Source organism: Hyperolius riggenbachi, chromosome 12 (assembly GCF_040937935.1).
Source record: "Hyperolius riggenbachi isolate aHypRig1 chromosome 12, aHypRig1.pri, whole genome shotgun sequence".
Lineage (NCBI taxonomy): Eukaryota > Metazoa > Chordata > Amphibia > Anura > Hyperoliidae > Hyperolius > Hyperolius riggenbachi.
In genome coordinates this window covers 29,279,920-29,299,090 of record NC_090657.1, presented here as the reverse complement: position 1 = coordinate 29,299,090, position 19,171 = coordinate 29,279,920, and the positions used below count along the sequence as shown (strand labels likewise).

Here is a 19,171-nt window from a genome sequence, read left to right as displayed (position 1 = left end):
GTCTGTAATATAATAGATTCATTTTTAAAGGAAAACTACAAAATATCTATTTCATTATTATCATGTTTCATTTGCAACATCATAAAGTGTCACACAGTACTGTGCAGTAATTTAGAAATAGGGGTAGAAAGCAAAAGTGACAAGAACAAGACACAGGGCAGCAGGGAAAGAGGACCCTAATTCACTAGGCTTAAAGCGGACCCAAACTAAACATTTTTTTAATTCAAAATATTTAGTTGCACCACTCTGACACATACAAAGATAAATAAACACTCCTTCAAGCCTATGAGCATTTCAGTGCATGCTTTTCACAATTCTCTTTTCATAACTAGGGTTATACAGGTGGCAGCCATTACTTCTAAGCTTAGTAGGCGGTTTTATATCATGCGTGTGTTTGTCATCAGCTACCCTCCCTCACAGGGACATCGTCTATGTGAAATCTCACACAAGCTGAGATCAACTCCCCTGTGATATCATCAGTAGTGGCCTGTGTTTTGTTTTTTATCTCTTCCATTAGTCTGCCGGATTCTGTCCCGGCAATATGAAAGGAAGAGGGGGTTCCTCCAATAAATGTAAAATATTTTATATTTGTCATCACGCAGCTGAAAAAACGCTGCTATTTATTATTATAATTTAGAAAATAAATTTTATTTCTGAAATCTTGTATTTTTAATTTGGGTCCACTTTAAAGGACAACTGAAGTGAGAAGAATATAAAGGCTGCCATATTTATTTCCTTTTAAACAATACCAGTTGCCTGGCAGTAGGGATGCTCATTCGGATTCCGCGGAAATTACATTTCCGAAATTCCAATTGGAAATTGCATTTACGCATCGGAATGCGGAAATCGGTAATGCAAGTGCGGTAAGCAGATTTCCGCCGGAAATCGCGGAAATTTCCGCCGGAAATCGCAGAAATTTCAGCCGACTTTAAGATCGATTTTCTCAAAAACTGTAAAGTCTTTTTGAACACTTTTTTTTGCATCTTGTTCACAAGATTCAGGTTAATAAACCCTGAAAAGGTGGTGTTTCTAGAACTTACGGGGGCTTTGCTATTAACCGCTAAAGTTGGCGGATTTTTACTGTAATGTAAAATGCAGAAAATCTGCATCTGCCTATTTTCTGCATTTTACATTACAGTAAAAATCCGCCGACTTTAGCGATTAATAGCAAAGCCCCCGTAAGTCCTAGAAACACCAAATTTTTAGGGTTTATTAAACAGAATCTTGTGAACAAGATGCAAAAAAAGTTTTCAAAAAGACCTTATAGTTTTTGGGAAAATCGATGTTAAAGTCGGGCGGAATTTCCGCGAATTCCGGCGGAAATTCCAAATTGGAATGCAGAAATTGGTAGCGGAAAGCAGAATCGGTAATTGGCAATGGCGCAATGCGGATTTACTGTGGAATCGGAAATTGGCATTTTCGACCATCCCTACCTGGCAGCCCTGCTGGTCTATTTGGCTGCAGTAGTGTTTGAAAAACACCAGAAACAAGCATGCAACTAATCCTGTCAGATCTGACAATGTCAGAAACTGCTATTCTAAGGGAGGATTCTGATTAGCTCTCTCAGTGGACCAGTGGTGAGATCCAGCAGGAAATTTTAAGATGCTTTTTCCTGGGGCTACTGTTAGTGTATTTCGGTTGAGTCCTGATGTGGAGCAGCAGTGATTGGGTTGGTGGGGTTGGGGAGCTACAGTGGATAGTGATTATGCCGGAGGTGGCCAGCAGAGGTGTGGCAGGTAGCATTGATGCCGGTGGTGCCTGGCAGAGGTGTGGTGGGTGGTGGCAGTGTTGAAGTGCCCAGCAGTGGTACACCAGTAGTCCCTGCAATCAAGGAGGAAGACAGAAGGCTACAAGATAAGACAATTATAGCAAAGGACATAGGTAGTATGCCAATGAAAGGCACTTTTTAGGTAAAAGAGGCACCCTAGTGTATAATAAAAGCATTTAAGAACAGTTTAAAATCGACAAAAGATTGAGGTAGCTTACCTCAGAGACGAAAAATCTTTGTATAAACAAAATATTTTATTAGTGGTAACACAGGCCTGTGCTATTGTCTGTGCTACCACTAATAAAATCTTTTGTTTATACAAAGATTTTTCATCTCTGAGGTAAGCTACCTCAATCTTTTGTTGATTTTAAACTGTTCTTAAATGCCTTTATTATACACCAGGGCACCTCTTTTACCTAAAAAGTGCATTCCATACCCCCATACGTCACCCGTTTGAGGGGTGGAGACAGAGTACCCGTGGTTTCACCACAGTGGAGATCTGTGCTTGGAAGAACAAAGAGAAATCGAGAGCCCAATATGGTGTAGTATTGTTAAGTTGGTTGTGGTTTAAAGCAAAATATTAAGATATACTCACAAACATGGGTTACCCATAGGCAACCACTTCAAATGCAGGTGGGGAGTATTAGAACCTGACCCCACTCAGGTTATTAAGATGTCGCTCTCTGTAGATAGGAAACGGGGTAGCACCCCTCCACCGAGGGTGGAATCAAGATTTCAGCAAGGCTTGGTGTACAGAGGCGCCAGAGTAGAATAAAAATGTTTAAAAACCGTCTAAAAGAGGGGGATGTTCAGGTGGACTTACCTCCCTCAAAAATATAGAACTCAATTGAGTCACAATATATCAATACAAAAAAACGTTTTATTTAACTCCACTTAGTGCAACGCGTTTCGCAGGTGTGGTCCTGCTTCATCAGGCAAACAGGAGTATAACTATAAAACAAACAGAAATATATACAAACATAATGACCCATAGAAATAGCTTAAAGTAAAAGGCGCAGTATAAAAACATGAGAAGACACGGTTAAATTGTAACATTTTTGTTCGCAGTGTAGTAAAACTCGCTCTATGTCTAAAAATCGCATCTAATTAATCATAAAATATCCACAAGAATCCAAAATGTAAACAAAAGTTAGTAAATCTCCATAATTGTCCATTGATATGTTAAAGTTCATCAGCTTCTAGATTAAAGGATAGTCAGTTTAGTGAGTATAACATATAGTACTATTTTATGGCCCTAGAGCTAACTTGCAAGAAAAATTGCTAACAGTCTATATTGATATAAAAAAAATAAAATTAAAATTTCAACACCTCAGCAAGAGTGACTTACCTCAATGGGTCTAGATGCAGAAGTGAGCGCCTCTGTGTAGATGTATGAGGAGGCTCTGCTTATATAGGGAGTGTAGTTGCACTAATTGATCCTAATGAACCAATCAAAAACTGCCATGTCAGCAAGGTGTGTCAATAGAAGCACACCTGGAAGTGGTCATGAGGCAGGAATGCATACATGGACATTAAGAAAGCACGGTAGCCTAGTGGCTAGCACTCTCGCCCTGCAAGTGCTGGGTCCCTGGTTCTATTCCCAGCCAAGTTAACATACAGTATTAGTTGTTAAAAATGTTAAAATAAATATCATATTACACAGGAAGAGTATATACATTAACACCATTTTTTGTGGTAATCAGGTAACAGTGTCACCATCTAGTGGTGAAAGTATATATGATTGCCCAGGTTATGTGCAAATAGCAATGCTGGAAAAATTGTAATAAGTGCTCTGAATTTGATAAAAACAACATAGGAATCAAACACAAGTTAACATAGCAATTATAAAAATTATAAAAATAATATATATATATATATAAAATATTATTAAACAGATTAAATGGGTGGAGTTAAGATCATAAATTGAATAAGTAAAAGAGAGGACCATTAAAATAGTAAAAAAAAAAAAAAAAAAAATGTGAGTACTAAAAATCAGGTTTTTATAGAATTATGTGGGAGGTTGGATCAGAAGATTTTCTCAAGAACCTCATTTAACCCCATGGGTACCAAGGTCTTCAGAATTTGGATCCAGTACATCTCCCTATGCCGCAATGTCTCAAAAGCATTGGTGGTATTGGTGGGTAGGGCTTCTATTAGGGTGATCGTGAACAGGTGGGGTTTTTTTTGGTGATGGGTACCAAAGTGGCGGGACACGCTGTGCAGTGCGTAGTTGTTGATTATATTTCTCTTGTGTTGCCCAATGCGGCTCCTGGTGGTCTGGGTAGTACGTCCGATATATTGTAATTTACACGGGCATGAAATTAGATAGATTACATCCCTTGTTTCACATGTTATAGTCTGTTTTATTGTATACTGGGTATTGGTTATGAATGATTGGAAAGTATCTGTTTGAGTAATGAAGGTGCAAGCCTGGCAACGGGGCTTTTTGCAGGTATAAGATCCTGGGCGTGTGGTAGATTGTCCTGGGGTGGTGGAAGGGGGGTTCTTTAATCTACTTGGGGCCAGTAAATTTCGGAGGTTGGGGGCTCTCCTAAAGGTTAATGTGGGATTCTTGGGAATGGTTTTCCCTAGATAAGGGTCCTGTAGCAGTATTTCCCATCTGGAATTGAGTATGGTTCTGATGCTCTTATGTTGGGAGCTGAATTTTGTAATGAATCTTGGAAAGAGGGCAGAGGAGGTGGTTGTATGGGTGGGTTGTGATGTGGATGGTGGGTTGGGGATGGTGGCTCTTTGTTTGGCATCTCTGATTAGTTTACGTGGATATTGACGTTCTCTGAATTTTTCTGTAAGTGTTTTTGATTGTTCGTTGTAATCTTTCCTGTCTGTGCAGTTGCGAAATATTCGTCTGTATTGGCTATATGGAGTGTTGGTGGTCCAGGGGCGGTGATGATGACTGTCAAAATGAATGTAATTATTAGCATCGACTTTCTTGAAGTGTGTTTTGGTCTTGATGATATTTGAATCGATAAACAGGATGAGATCGAGGTATTCTATGGAAGTGTGACTGTATTGGGAGGTAAATTGTAGTCCCGCTGGGTTTATATTCAAAAATTCTACAAAATGTGTTATGAGTGATGGATCGCCTTGCCAAATGAATATCAGGTCATCAATGTATCGACGGTAGAAAATTATATTGGAAGAGAAGGGGTTGTTATGGGTGAATTTTAAATGCTCTAAATAGCCCATTGCTAAGTTGGCATAGGAGGGTGCGAAAGAACTTCCCATAGCTGTACCTGTTTGTTGATGATAAAATCTATCTAAAAAAGCAAAAGTATTATGTTTCAATATGAACTCAGCACAACCAATCAAAAAGGCTTGTTGTGCAGTTGGCATGTTGGGGCTGTTCCTTAAAAAGAATTCTAGTGCTGTAAGTCCAAAGGGGTGCGGTATATTGGTATATAAGGAGGTCACATCGCAAGTCAACCATATGTAATTGGATTGCCAGTTGATATCTTTCAGTAGATGGATGAGATGTTGTGAATCTTTTAAGTATGAGGGGAGGGTCTGTACGTGGGTTTGTAGGTGTTTGTCTAGGAACCGGGATAGATTACTGGTAACTGATTCTATTCCGGAGATGATTGGTCGACCTGGTGGTTTGTTAAGTGTTTTGTGGATTTTAGGTAAGTAATAGAAAAACGGTATCTTGGGGTGTTGGTTAATGATAAATGCTCTTTCATTTTTAGTTAAAATGCCGTTGAAGTATGCTGTATTGATAAAAGTTTTTAGTTTGTTGTTATATTCCAGGGTAGGGTCATAGTCGAGGGGTGTGTAATGGTTGGTATTGTTGAGTAGTCTAAATGATTCTTCTAGGTAATCAGATTTATTGAGCAGGACCACTCCTCCGCCCTTATCTGCTGGTTTGATGATTATGTCATGATTGTGTTGGAGGGTTTTGAGGGCTCTGTTTTCTAAACGATTAAGGTTGGAAGTATGGATGGGTGTTTCAAGGTCCAGTTTTTGTAGATCCTCAAGTACCAGAGAATAAAATGTAGAGATGAAGTTGCCTTTGGATGCCGTGGGGTAGAATCTAGACTTTCCTTTCAGTTGAGTAGTGATGTATTTCTCTAGGGCTAGTTCACCTGGGACTAGAGTACAGGTAGGTATGTTCTCATTGTTAGTGATGATAAGGGCTGTATCGGGATCAGGAACAGATTGTTTTTTTATGGCAAAATGCCGCTTTAATGTCAGTTTCCGTATATAGGCATTCAAGTCAGAAAAAAGTTCTGACATGTATGAATTGTTAGTGGGACAAAAAGACAAACCCTTCTGGAGTAGTTCAGTTTCATGTGAAGTGAGCGTGTGGGTGGACAGATTGAATATAGATTTCATATTATTGGCTGGGTAATCTTGGTTCAGAATCGGTTTCTCTTTTCTCCTTTTGCCTCTGCATCCTCTCTTTCTGGGCTTGGGGGGGGGGGGGGCGTTTCAGAGTGATCTTCGGTTTCAAAAGAACCCTGTTGCCTGTGGGGCTGGGCATGGGGAGCAGTAGGGAGTTCTGGGAGAGGGTAGAGGGAAGGTCTAAAAGAGAGACCGTGGTTGTGATGGTTGTATCAAGATTTTCCGATTCTGAACCAAGATTACCCAGCCAATAATATGAAATCTATATTCAATCTGTCCACCCACACGCTCACTTCACATGAAACTGAACTACTCCAGAAGGGTTTGTCTTTTTGTCCCACTAACAATTTATACATGTCAGAACTTTTTTCTGACTTGAATGCCTATATACGGAAACTGACATTAAAGCGGCATTTTGCCATAAAAAAACAATCTGTTCCTGATCCCGATACAGCCCTTATCATCACTAACAATGAGAACATACCTACCTGTACTCTAGTCCCAGGTGAACTAGCCCTAGAGAAATACATCACTACTCAACTGAAAGGAAAGTCTAGATTCTACCCCACGGCATCCAAAGGCAACTTCATCTCTACATTTTATTCTCTGGTACTTGAGGATCTACAAAAACTGGACCTTGAAACACCCATCCATACTTCCAACCTTAATCGTTTAGAAAACAGAGCCCTCAAAACCCTCCAACACAATCATGACATAATCATCAAACCAGCAGATAAGGGCGGAGGAGTGGTCCTGCTCAATAAATCTGATTACCTAGAAGAATCATTTAGACTACTCAACAATACCGACCATTACACACCCCTCGACTATGACCCTACCCTGGAATATAACAACAAACTAAAAACTTTTATCAATACAGCATACCTCAACGGCATTTTAACTAAAAATGAAAGAGCATTTATCATTAACCAACACCCCAAGATACCGTTTTTCTATTACTTACCTAAAATCCACAAAACACTTAACAAACCACCAGGTCGACCAATCATCTCCGGAATAGAATCAGTTACCAGTAATCTATCCCGGTTCCTAGACAAACACCTACAAACCCACGTACAGACCCTCCCCTCATACTTAAAAGATTCACAACATCTCATCCATCTACTGAAAGATATCAACTGGCAATCCAATTACATATGGTTGACTTGCGATGTGACCTCCTTATATACCAATATACCGCACCCCTTTGGACTTACAGCACTAGAATTCTTTTTAAGGAACAACCCCAACATGCCAACTGCACAACAAGCCTTTTTGATTGGTTGTGCTGAGTTCATATTGAAACATAATACTTTTGCTTTTTCAGATAGATTTTATCATCAACAAACAGGTACAGCTATGGGAAGTTCTTTCGCACCCTCCTATGCCAACTTAGCAATGGGCTATTTAGAGCATTTAAAATTCACCCATAACAACCCCTTCTCTTCCAATATAATTTTCTACCGTCGATACATTGATGACCTGATATTCATTTGGCAAGGCGATCCATCACTCATAACACATTTTGTAGAATTTTTGAATATAAACCCAGCGGGACTACAATTTACCTCCCAATACAGTCACACTTCCATAGAATACCTCGATCTCATCCTGTTTATCGATTCAAATATCATCAAGACCAAAACACACTTCAAGAAAGTCGATGCTAATAATTACATTCATTTTGACAGTCATCATCACCGCCCCTGGACCACCAACACTCCATATAGCCAATACAGACGAATATTTCGCAACTGCACAGACAGGAAAGATTACAACGAACAATCAAAAACACTTACAGAAAAATTCAGAGAACGTCAATATCCACGTAAACTAATCAGAGATGCCAAACAAAGAGCCACCATCCCCAACCCACCATCCACATCACAACCCACCCATACAACCACCTCCTCTGCCCTCTTTCCAAGATTCATTACAAAATTCAGCTCCCAACATAAGAGCATCAGAACCATACTCAATTCCAGATGGGAAATACTGCTACAGGACCCTTATCTAGGGAAAACCATTCCCAAGAATCCCACATTAACCTTTAGGAGAGCCCCCAACCTCCGAAATTTACTGGCCCCAAGTAGATTAAAGAACCCCCCTTCCACCACCCCAGGACAATCTACCACACGCCCAGGATCTTATACCTGCAAAAAGCCCCGTTGCCAGGCTTGCACCTTCATTACTCAAACAGATACTTTCCAATCAGTCATAACCAATACCCAGTATACAATAAAACAGACTAGAACATGTGAAACAAGGAATGTAATCTATCTAATTTCATGCCCGTGTAAATTACAATATATCAGACGTACTACCCAGACCACCAGGAGCCGCATTGGGCAACACAAGAGAAATATAATCAACAACTACGCACTGCACAGCGTGTCCCGCCACTTTGGTACCCATCACCAAAAAAAACCCCACCTGTTCACGATCACCCTAATAGAAGCCCTACCCACCAATACCACCAATGCTTTTGAGACATTGCGGCATAGGGAGATGTACTGGATCCAAATTCTGAAGACCTTGGTACCCATGGGGTTAAATGAGGTTCTTGAGAAAATCTTCTGATCCAACCTCCCACATAATTCTATAAAAACCTGATTTTTAGTACTCACATTTTTTTTTTTTTTTACTATTTTAATGGTCCTCTCTTTTACTTATTCAATTTATGATCTTAACTCCACCCATTTAATCTGTTTAATAATATGTTATATATATATATATATATATTATTTTTATAATTTTTATAATTGCTATGTTAACTTGTGTTTGATTCCTATGTTGTTTTTATCAAATTCAGAGCACTTATTACAATTTTTCCAGCATTGCTATTTGCACATAACCTGGGCAATCATATATACTTTCACCACTAGATGGTGACACTGTTACCTGATTACCACAAAAAATGGTGTTAATGTATATACTCTTCCTGTGTAATATGATATTTATTTTAACATTTTTAACAACTAATACTGTATGTTAACTTGGCTGGGAATAGAACCAGGGACCCAGCACTTGCAGGGCGAGAGTGCTAGCCACTAGGCTACCGTGCTTTCTTAATGTCCATGTATGCATTTCTGCCTCATGACCACTTCCAGGTGTGCTTCTATTGACACCTTGCTGACATGGCAGTTTTTGATTGGTTCATTAGGATCAATTAGTGCAACTACACTCCCTATATAAGCAGAGCCTCCTCATACATCTACACAGAGGCGCTCACTTCTGCATCTAGACCCATTGAGGTAAGTCACTCTTGCTGAGGTGTTGAAATTTTAATTTTATTTTTTTTATATCAATATAGACTGTTAGCAATTTTTCTTGCAAGTTAGCTCTAGGGCCATAAAATAGTACTATATGTTATACTCACTAAACTGACTATCCTTTAATCTAGAAGCTGATGAACTTTAACATATCAATGGACAATTATGGAGATTTACTAACTTTTGTTTACATTTTGGATTCTTGTGGATATTTTATGATTAATTAGATGCGATTTTTAGACATAGAGCGAGTTTTACTACACTGCGAACAAAAATGTTACAATTTAACCGTGTCTTCTCATGTTTTTATACTGCGCCTTTTACTTTAAGCTATTTCTATGGGTCATTATGTTTGTATATATTTCTGTTTGTTTTATAGTTATACTCCTGTTTGCCTGATGAAGCAGGACCACACCTGCGAAACGCGTTGCACTAAGTGGAGTTAAATAAAACGTTTTTTTGTATTGATATATTGTGACTCAATTGAGTTCTATATTTTTGAGGGAGGTAAGTCCACCTGAACATCCCCCTCTTTTAGACGGTTTTTAAACATTTTTATTCTACTCTGGCGCCTCTGTACACCAAGCCTTGCTGAAAGACAGTGGAGATCTGTTTCCTTTCTTTTCCCAAAGCGAGCGACGGCATCCAGGTCCCCGGTGACTTCCCCGAGTGGAGTTGGGTTCATTGGCCTCAATTTACTAAACTTATCTCCTGTCTTTAATAACTCTTCTAGAGTTGTTACCATGGTGATAAGGCATGTAGTATTCAGGAAACCTTTTACCTCAGGCAAGCCTAAAGTTAACTCTTCTGTCTTTAAATTAACTCTCCAATCCTTAAAATAACTCCAGAGTTAAAGACAGGCTGTTAATTAACTGCGTGTGAAAATAACTACAGAGGAGGGAAAATAACTACAGAGGAGGTAAATTAACTACAGAGGAGGTAAATTAACTACAGAGGAGGTAAATTAACTACAGAGGAGGTAAATTAACTACAGGAGAGGTAACTTAAGGAATGAAGAGGTAAGATAACTCTCACGTGTGGAGGTAAGTTTTCTCTTGCCTTATTATCTCTAGCATGATCTTAGTGAATTGAGGCCATTGTCTCCACCTGCTTCCTGTGGTTGGTTGCCTCCCTGCAACCCACCTTTGTGAGTAGTATTTTTTTTTTACTTTCACACTGACCATTTTGCCTTGACGTACTGCACCATTGGGCTCCCTTTTTGTCTCCTGTGCCTTTTTCTAGAGGGTGCCCCGACACCCACACCCTACCACATGCTAATGAAATGTATATGAGGACAAAGAAAAACACTGGGACACTGGGAGACCAATCTGGTGTAGCATATCACTTGCAAGGTGGAAAAGACAGATATGTCAGCTGATGTACACTCACAAATCTGGGTTGCTAAAACCAGCAACCACTCATAATAGCATGTGGGGAAGTACCGCCCCCACTCGGCCTCAGTGTGGATGGTCGTCACGGCAACATTTAAACCCCCACCGCAAACAGGAGAGACCGAATAAGATAGAAAAACTGGAGGAGCCCAAAAAAAAGTGTAAAACATTTATCATTTTTTGATATTATTAAAAACTGTAAAATAAAAAAAAGATGCAACAAAAACACCATTCTAAAATAACAGATATGACTTATCACCTGGGTAAAGCACATGACATTATCTGGCAGCTCTAACTGAATAGAGTATTAAAAATACTTTTTTTACTTTAGATTTTTTTCTCACCCTGCTAGTTAAACTAATTAGTGATGGTCAAGTAGATGCAAATAACTTTGAGTTGATGCAAATTTATGAAAATGCATGCAGCTTGAAAATGAACCAATCAAATTCTGCTGAGGTAAAATTCAATTGGTTCATTTTCAAGCTGCATAAATTTCCATAAAAATTTGCATAAATATGCATCAACTCAAAGTTATTTGCATCTTGACCATCACTGAAACTAATATTTGCCCAGGAGTGAAGTGTCATCTACGCCCTGTTTTTGTCCTCCTAAGCCTGTCAGGGCTTAGATTCCAACTCGCGTTCGCGTACTATCGCCGTTCTAGTCGCCTAATTTTTCGCTCTGCTGTCAGTCTCGGTCATGAGCCAATTTCATTGGCCCCTGACCTTGTGATTGCTCTGAGCCAATCACAGTAATCACTGTTTACTAAAGGGAAAGGGCGGCTCTGGTCTTTAAAGGGGAACTTCAGCCTAAACAAACATACTGTCATTAAGTTACATTAGTTATGTTAATTAGGATAGGTAATATAATCTCTTACCCACCCTGTTTTAAAAGAACAGGCAAATGTTTGTGATTTCATGAGGGCAGCCATCTTTGTCGTGGGGCAGCCATCTTTGTCATGGGGGCTGCCATCTTTTTGGTTGAAAGGAGGTGACAAGGAGCAGGAGACACAGTTCCAACTGTCCTGTGTCCTGATCACCCCTCCCAGCTGCACACACTAGGCTTCAAATGTCAAATTCAAAATGTAAAAAAAAAAATTGCACTAAAACAGCAGAACGAGAACAACAACATCAGAAATCCCATCATGCTTTGCACAGCATTAGGGGAGAAATGCCCGGGCAGTTTTTTTCTGTGCAGCTATAAATGAGGCTTGTATAAGAGAAAAAAAGTTCTGATGCTGTGAAACAGTTAAAGAAACACCAGGCCTTTTCAGTGCTGCTGAGTCAATTTTTAGTCTGGAGGTTCACTTTACGGGGTGAGAGTCATCCAGTCCCGAAGAGGCTAATAAAAGATGTTTTTCGGTTTTCATCTGAAACATAATTAGCTACATAACTTTACTTTGTCTCTCTGCAAAGTCTCATTCCTCAGATATTTTCCCTTCCAGCCTGTAGACTTACTGTCAGATTATAGGCAAGAAGTGGATAATATCCGACGACTGGGACATCACAGAGACAAAGTAAAGTGGTTTACAAGATCTCATCTAAGGCAGGATCAGCGATATACCTTTATTTTTGAACAAGACATTCAGAGTTTAAAGAGACTCCGTAACAAAAATTGCATCCTGTTTTTTATCATCCTACAAGTTCCAAACGCTATTCTAATGTGTTCTGGCTTACTGCAGCACTTTCTGCTATCACAGTCTCTGTAATAAATCAATGTATCTTTCCCTTGTCAGACTTGTCAGCCTGTGTCTGGAAGGCTGCCAAGTTCTTCAGTGTTGTGGTTCTGCTATGAATTCCCCCTTCCAGGCCCCTCTATGCACATTGCCTGTGTATTATTTAGATTAGAGCAGCTTCTCTCTTCTCTTTTACAAGCTGGATAAATCGTCCTCTGAGCTGGCTGGGCTTTCACATACTGAGGAATTACAGACAAAGGCAAAGCTGTTTGCAGGAGAAAAAAGAGCAGCATGAAACTTCAGTGCATGAGAACTGCAGGGAGAAAGAAACACACAAATGATCTCTTGAGATTCAAAAGGAACGCTGTATACAGCCTGCTTGTGTATGGTTTTATTTTCTGTGTGTGGACATACTGTACATCAACCTACTTCCTGTTTTGGTGGCCATTTTGTTTGTTTATAAACAAACTTTTTAAAACTGTTTTTAACCACTTTTAATGCGGCGAGGAGCGGCAAAATTGTGACAGAGGGTAATAGGAGATGTCCCCTAACGCACTGGTATGTTTACTTTTGTGCGATTTTAACGATACAGATTCTCTTTAAGTACACTTTAAAGTGAGAAATTGTAGTACTGAATATGCCTTGAAACAGAATGTAATTGCTTTACCAGTGGTGAACCACTACTTCTCCATTCACCACTGTTAGTCCTTCCCACAACTGTTGTTTAAAGATTTACAAACATAGCCCCATTGAATTCATTGTGGCGGTGCATTGCTGCTTCTCCCTCATACACAAATATGTTACCATTACTAGGGATGCTCATTCGGATTCCGCGGAAATGCAATTTCAGAAATTCCGATCGGAAATTGCATTTCCGCATCGGAATGCAGAAATCGGTAATGCAAGTGCCGTAGGCGGATTTCCGCCGGAAATCACGGAAATTTCCGCCGAAAATTGCGGAAATTCCACCCGACTTTAACATCGATTTTCTCAAAAACTATAAGGTCTTTTTGAAAACTTTTTTTGGATCTTGTTCACAAGATTCGGTTTAATAAACCCTGAAAATTTGGTGTTTCTAGGACTTAAGGGGGCTTTGCTATTAACCGCTAAAGTCGGCAGATTTTTTACTGTAATGTAAAATGCAGAAAATCTGCATCTGCCTATTTTCTGCATTTTACATTACAGTAAAAATCCGCCGACTTTAGCAGTTAATAGCAAAGCCCCCGTAAGTCCTAGAAACACCAAATTTTTAGGGTTTATTAAACAGCATCTTCTGAATAAGATGCAAAAAAAGTTTTCAAAAAGACCTTATAGTTTTTGAGAAAATTGATGTTAAAGTCGGGCGGAATTTCCGCGATTTCCGGCGGAAATTCCGCCTTGGAATGCGGAAATTGGTAGCGGAAAGCGGAATCTGTAATCAGTACATGACGGAATGCGGATTTACCGCGGAATCGGAAATTGGCATTTCGACCATCCCTCACCATTACTGACATTACACTGCAAAAGTAATGAACGGTGTCTGTAAAGCAAGAAACTTTACACTCCACTATTTCCACTGGCATTTACTAGTATTAGCAGTTTGTTTGCGGCTCCCTCTATAAATAGGACCAGTAGTGTAAAAGCACTAAAGGAGGAGGCACATTGACTTGCATTTATGTGATAAACAAGGGAAGATATACAGTATGCCAATGATTGAGCTTTCTACTCTTTACTTAGTTGTTTGCCGTTATCTCATTGGTTAAAAAAATGATGTTGGTGCATTGGTTTATTTGCTTCTTTAAAGAGGGATTGTCAGTCATTAAATCAAATTTTATTTACCCACTGCTCTGTGTTCAATATGCAGATTGCAACCTTAACCTGCATTGCAAGCACTCCAATCTATTCAGAAAAGTTTCTGCTAAAGCTTACCTTAGTCAACCTGGCTCTATTTTTGCCATTGCCAACGGGAAGGAAACGTGTCATCACCTCTCACACATTCCTGCTCTTCACTCATTAGCTGAAGGCAGTTCAGGGAGCTTCTAAAATCTAGGAGGAAAAAAAAGGGAGGAAATGACATTAGGATTGGCTTCAGTCAGAGGGAACCAAGATGGAAAATGCCAGGAACAGAATTCTCTTTATTTAATATATAAAATTCATTGAAATCAAAATGTGGACAGTATCATACATCTGTTATGTAATGTGTTGTCTGTAATCTGTTATGTGTTTTTTTTCCCCCCGGGATAGTATGGTTATCCCTGCTGCTTTAAAAATATGGTGACGGTGATGTTTACAATTCTTCAGCATTTTTTTGTCAATTTGGTAATCACAAAAAAAGGGGATACTGTATTTGTCACCAAAAAGTTTGGAAATTGCCCTTTTGTAGATTTATAAATAGCCACTGAGGCTAATTTCACACCAGGACGTTGCGTTAGAGGGGGCGTTAAGGTCGCATAATGTGCCCCTAACGCAACGCCTGGTGGTGCTGGATCTGGACGTCAGAGTGAGCCGCGTTGTGCAGCTCACTCTGGCGTCAGTGATGCCGTGATGCGCACTCTCGGACGCATGCAGCATCACGTGGTCCCACCGGCCAATCGCCACACAGAGCGGCCGCTCCAGGAAGTAAACACTGCACGTCACTGAGTGCAGTGAATATTAATTAGCCATGTGCCTGGCCGCTCTCCGCTCCTCCACAACATTACAGCGCATGTGCAAGCAGTCTAACGCGGCTCAGCCGTTTATAAAGTACTGCATGCAGTACGTTGTGTTATGGCGCAGCGTTACTGAGTAACGCAATGTGGGCACTGTGAACAGCCCATTGATTTTTCATTGCTGTGCGGTGGGGTGCGTTACAGGCTGCTCTAACATGCGCCTGTAACGTCCCACTGTGAAACCAGCCTAAGGGTCTGGAATGGAGGCAAACACTAATTCAGGTTTTCATTGGCACACCATTTGAAGCATGGAGAAGCATGTGATCAGTGTGATCAGCTAATGGATTTCTATGGTTCTGATTTGCTGGTCCTGATCATGTGTTAAACCAGGAAATGAAAACAGCAAATCAAAACCTTACAAATCTATCAGGTGATCGAACTGATCACATGCTTCTCCATGAGTTTTCCAAAGCACTGCCATCCCCAATAGCCATTAGTAGAAACAGCATGCACATCGCTTGGCTGTAAGTGCCTGTTCTACTTGATTTGCAAATTCAAATTTTCTGCACATGTGACTCTAAAATGTTGCTTGCATGTAATAAAGACTTACAAAATTACATGGTGTGCAGACCTTAAAGTGAACCAGAGACGAAGCACCCTCATGTATTTTACCATATATATCAGTGGGGACATTTGAGAAAACACCTACCCTGCTCTGTTTCATTCTTCACTGCTCAGCCTGCTTCTTACAGCCCTGATAAAATCCCAGACTGAGCATTCAGTCTGGCTTTGCTCAGAAATTACTATAGCTGAGTTATTGTAGCAGAGCCAGAAGGGGGCAGGCTTGGGCTTTAAAAGACATCAGAACACAGACTCAGCTATAATGATTCCTGAGCAAAGCCAGACTGAATGCTCAGTCAGGAATTTTATCAGGGCTGATAACAAGCAGGCTGAGCAGTGAAGGATGAAGAAGAGAGCAGGGTAGGTGTTTTCTCTAATGTTCCCACTGATTTATATGGTAAAATACATGAGGGTGCTTCATCTTTGGTTCACTTTATCGATTATTTAGATCTTTTGATCTCTGGTACACTTTACTTACCTGGAGCTTCCTCCAGCCCCATAAGCTCGTGAGTCCCTCAACGTCTGCTGTTGAGCCATTATCAGCCCCAATAACTGGCTCAGTTGCGGGAGGTCCACACTTGCACAGAAGACCCAGACTGGACCCGACTGAGCCTGTTACCGGTACTGATCGAGGCTAAACGTCAGACTTTGGGAGGATGGCGAGGGACATTCCCAACATAGATGTGATTGTACATTGAGAGAGCCCGGCCACAAGAACATATTCAACTAGTTCTTGTTAAATATGTTCAGAGGAAAGCAGTGATGGAATGGAAGGTTTGAGGGAGATCAGGAAAGCCTTCTTCTAACTTCCTCAACTTAGCTGTTTCAGGTTACGTTAATAAACCTAAACCCCGGGTTGTTATCTCCAGAAGCCTCGCTTCACACAAAAAGAAGGTAACATTTAAGCTCTGTCATTGGTAAGCTTGTTTCAGTCGTGTTTTTAGAACTCTTCCCAAACAAAGTCATAATGTGAATGCATGGTTAGCTCTGTTAGCTATATATGTACTTTAGAGAGATGTATGAGAAAATAATTTGTTGTAGCTTTCACTTTCTATATAATAGTTGAGTTGTCCATGATGTATACATTGTTGTGTGTGTATTGAATGGAAACTTATTCTTCTTGGCCTACATTAAACTCTTGCTAAGCTGTGTAGTGTGAAAATGTTGGCCTCACTGCAGCCTCATTGGAAGGACATGGGCTTACCTGGATGTATATGTGCTGAGAGTCATTGGACTTTGCTGCCCTTTGTACTGTATTGGTGTATGTGCTCAGAGTCATTGGACTTTGCTGCCCTTTGTACTGTATTGATGTATGTGCTCTTAGTACTTGGGTTCTGCTGCCCTTTGCTCTGGGGAGGTATATGTAATTTGGGCTTTGCTGTCCCTTTGCATTGAGGAGGTATATGTGCTCAGAGTCATTGGACTTTGCTGCCCTTTGTACTGTATTGGTGTATGTGCTCGGAGTCCTTGGGTTCTGCTGCCCTTTGCTCTGGGAAGGTATATGTGCTTAGAGTCTTTGGGCTTTGCTGTCCCTTTACACTGTATTGGTATACCTCTTTGGTGTTTTTGGACTTTGCTGCCTCTTGTACCGTGATTCTGCAGTGCTGTTACAGCTCAATTCTACAGTGGGTTGCAAAAGTATTCAGCCCCCTTGAAGTTTTCCACATTTTGTCATATTACTGCCACAAACATGAATCAATTTTATTGGAATTCCACATGAAAGACCAACACAAAGTGGTGTACACATGAGAAGTGGAACGAAAATCATACATGATTCCAAAAATTTTTTACAAATCAATAACTGCAAAGTGGTGTGTGCATAATTATTCGGCCCCCTTTGATCTGAGTGCAGTCAGTTGCCTATAGACATTGCTTGATGAGTGCTAATGACTAAATAGAGTGTACCTGTGTGTAATCTAATGTCAGTACAAATACAGCTGCTCTGTGAGGGCCTCAGAGGTTGTCTAAGAGAATATTGGGAGCAACAACACCGTGAAGTCCAAAGAACACACCAGACAGGTCAGGGATCAAGTTATTGAGAAATTTAAAGCAGGCTTAGGCTACAAAAAGATTTCCAAAGCCTTGAACAATCCACGGAGCACTGTTCAAGCGATCATTCAGAAATGGAAGGAGTATGGCACAACTGTAAACCTACCAAGAGAAGGCCATCCACTTAAACTCACAGGCCGAACAAGGAGAGCGCTGATCAGAAATGCAGTCAAGAGGCCCATGGTGACTCTGGACAAGCTGCAGAGATCTACAGCTCAGGTGGGAGACTCTGTCCATAGGACAACTATTAGTCATGCACTGTACAAAGTTGGCCTTTATGGAAGAGTGGCAAGAAGAAAGGCTTTGTTAACAGAAAGCATAAGAAGTCCCGTTTGTAGTTTGCCACAAGCCATGTGGGGGACACAGCAACCATGTGGAAGAAGGTGCTTTGGTCAGATGAGACCAAAATGGAACTTTTTGGCCAAAATGCAAAACGCTATGTGTGGCTGAAAACTAACACTGCACATCACTCTGAACACACCATCCCCACTGTCAAATATGGTGGTGGCAGCATCATGCTCGGGGGGTGCATCTCTTCAGCAGGGACAGGGAAGCTGGTCAGAGTTGATGGGAAGATGGATGGAGCCAAATACAGGGCAAACTTGGAAGAAAACCTCTTGGAGACAGCAAAAGACTTGAGACTGGGGCGGAGGTTCACCTTCCAGCAGGACAATGACCCTAAACATAAAGCCAGGGCAACAATGGAATGGTTTAAAACAAAACATATCTATGTGTTAGAATGGCCCAGTCAAAGTCCAGATCTAAATCCAATCGAGAATCTGTGGCAAGATCTGAAAACTGCTGTTCAAAAACACTGTCCATCTAATCTGACTGAGCTGGAGCTGTTTTGCAAAGAAGAATGGGCAAGGATTTCAGTCTCTAGATGTGCAAAGCTGGTAGAGACATACCCTAAAAGACTGGCAGCTGTAATTGCAGCAAAAGGTGGTTCTACAAAGTATTGACTCAGGGGGCCGAATAATTACGCACACCCCACTTTGCAGTTATTAATTTGTAAAAAATGTTTGGAATCATGTATGACTTTCGTTCCACTTCTCACGTGTACACCACTTTGTATTGGTCTCTCATGTGGAATTCCAATAACATTGATGCAGGTTTGTGGCAGTAATGTGACAAAATGTGGAAAACTTCAAGGGAGCCGAATACTTTTGCAACCCACTGTAGATGGAGTGGGAAGCAGTTATCATTGCTTGATGGTATCCAACTGGTGTGTTCTTTAGATCATATATTGATGTTGAAATCTGTTTTCTGTGATCCACTCGGAGTCTGGTGATTACTGCATTCACTTTGGTCCCTCAGCCATTGTTTTTAGTGATTGAGTGATTCGTGCATCTGTTGTCACTGCTCTGTGTTTGGTATTGTATAATAATTTGCAGCTTGGAAATCAACCA

The 19,171-nt window shown here is 40.5% G+C and overlaps 1 protein-coding gene and 1 long non-coding RNA gene across 4 annotated transcripts in view; one reads left to right on the top strand and one right to left on the bottom strand.

Annotated features, from left to right (window-relative positions):
• LOC137542335 (uncharacterized) overlaps nucleotides 1-14,484 on the bottom strand; it is a 437,024-nt gene extending 422,540 nt beyond the window's left edge. Inside the window, exon 1 of the long non-coding RNA XR_011025404.1 lies at nucleotides 14,374-14,484. This is a non-coding gene — a long non-coding RNA (uncharacterized lncRNA). The remainder of the gene's footprint in view (nucleotides 1-14,373) is intronic.
• Nucleotides 1-19,171, top strand: part of IKZF3 (IKAROS family zinc finger 3) — a 186,655-nt gene that overhangs the window by 56,469 nt on the left and 111,015 nt on the right. The window contains exon 1 of one of the 3 annotated variants that reach the window (XM_068264162.1): nucleotides 10,909-10,951. The exons of the other annotated variants lie outside the window; for them this stretch is intronic. The gene's annotated coding sequence lies outside the window, so the exon portion shown is untranslated. Of the gene's footprint in view, nucleotides 1-10,908; nucleotides 10,952-19,171 lie in introns of those variants that run through there. 3 annotated transcript variants of the gene reach the window in all.